At 51.5% G+C, this 1,634-nt stretch overlaps 1 protein-coding gene across 2 annotated transcripts in view; it reads left to right on the top strand.

The window, feature by feature from the left end:
* PRKDC (protein kinase, DNA-activated, catalytic subunit) overlaps positions 1 to 1,634 on the top strand; it is a 156,162-nt gene that overhangs the window by 74,892 nt on the left and 79,636 nt on the right. The gene's annotated exons all lie outside the window — the stretch shown is intronic.

Here is a 1,634-nt window from a genome sequence, read left to right as displayed (position 1 = left end):
CCCGTGTCCCCTGCATCGGCAGGCGGACTCCCAACCACTGCGCCACCAGGGAAGCCCCCTAGTGGTCTTTTTTATGATCCTTTATGATGTAAGGATACCTTCTGGGGAATTAAGTGAAAGCCTGTCCAAGTTCTGAACCTTGAGGCTTCAGGCCATTTTCTTCAATTTGGCTGTCAGAACACAGTCAGCTAGATATACCCTCAGGCAGGATTTCAGACTGTTCTGAAAAGCCTAAGAGAAAATCAAGATAACGTTATCCCAGCCCAGCCAGATCTGCTTCCAGTGTCCTCACTGCTGGTGAGCCCTGCCCGCTGCTCACGCTTCTGTCCGTGTGTACCGACCACTGTGAAGCACCAGGCACTCCAGGAAAGGGCTTCTGAAAGGGCAGGCAGGGAAAAAGCACTTGAAACAGATTTTTCAGTGAGATGGGGGTGTAAAAAGAAAGAAACTTCAGAGAGGTGAGAGAAGTTACTGTACCATGAAACAAGAATCGCTATTGAGAAAGAACATCAGAGAACAAGAAAGAAAATTTGTGAATGAAACATACGCATCACAAATTAAGGATGAAGTGGATTTGGAAGATAAAATTCAGGAACTCTCATGGAGAGTAGAGTAAGGTTACAAATCAGAAGATGGAGAAGCGATGAGGAAACTTGGACTCTGTCTACAAGGCCCAGCTCCATGGCCTCCGCCCCGACAGAGGACGAGCCAAGTAGAGGCTTCATGGATAACGTTTCAGGAATGACCATTCTGAGTTCCAGATGCAAAAGGCTGTCGAATGTCCAGTGCATTGTATGGAAACAGCTCCACACGGAGCAGACTTCTTGAAAATTTGAAACCTTGGGGGTTCCCCAGGAGAGAAGATCCTGAAAAGTTTCTACAAGAGAAAAAACCCAAAGGTCTTTCAAAAGGATCAGGAACCTGGATGACGGTTGTCTTTGCAACAGCAGAGTGCAGCCTGGGAGACAGTGAGCCAGATGGCTTGCACAGTTTCGGAAAGAGTACTTCCCACCTGAGTGGGAAGGATTAACGATTATGAGTGAGAGCTGAGTGCAGGTGTTTCAGGTGTGCCAGGGCCCCATGCGGGTCTGTGTCCTGTGCTCCTCTTGCTGGGAAGCTGCCGGGGGAAGTTCTCCACCGAGATGGAGCAGAAGGCAGGAAAAAGGAGGGCGTGGGGTCCGGGAAGTTTGCCAGCGAGTCTCCCAGGGGCGGGGGTGGGTGACCTCCACTCAAGACCCGGACCGGTGTCCCTGACCCCTCCCGAGGTGGCGCCCCAGAGATGGCTCACAGCCTCCCTGATGCGTTTGCACGTCTAGAGGAGACGTAGTGAATTTGGGAGAGTTTGATGACAACAGTGGCAGTCACGTTGAGAACGGCTAAGGAGTGGGGGGGCTGGGGCACTGTCCCTCTGCCAGGCGAACGTCCATGTACAACTGTCTGTATAGTCGGCCCTCGTGTCCACGGATCCCCCTCCTGCAGACCGCACGGCGCTGTAGTGCGCGTTTCCATGTTAAGTGCGCCCACGCAGTTCAAACCCGAGTTGTTCAAGCGTCAAGTACTCACTTCAGGGAGATCAAAATGTTATGTGAGGAAGGAAATGTGTGCTAGTACTCAGCTTGGATCATCTGTGAGCG

The sequence above is a fragment of the Lipotes vexillifer genome, unplaced genomic scaffold (assembly GCF_000442215.2).
Source record: "Lipotes vexillifer unplaced genomic scaffold, Lipotes_vexillifer_v1.1 scaffold69, whole genome shotgun sequence".
Taxonomy (NCBI): Eukaryota; Metazoa; Chordata; class Mammalia; order Artiodactyla; family Lipotidae; genus Lipotes; species Lipotes vexillifer.
This window is presented reverse-complemented; position numbering and strand designations above follow the sequence as displayed.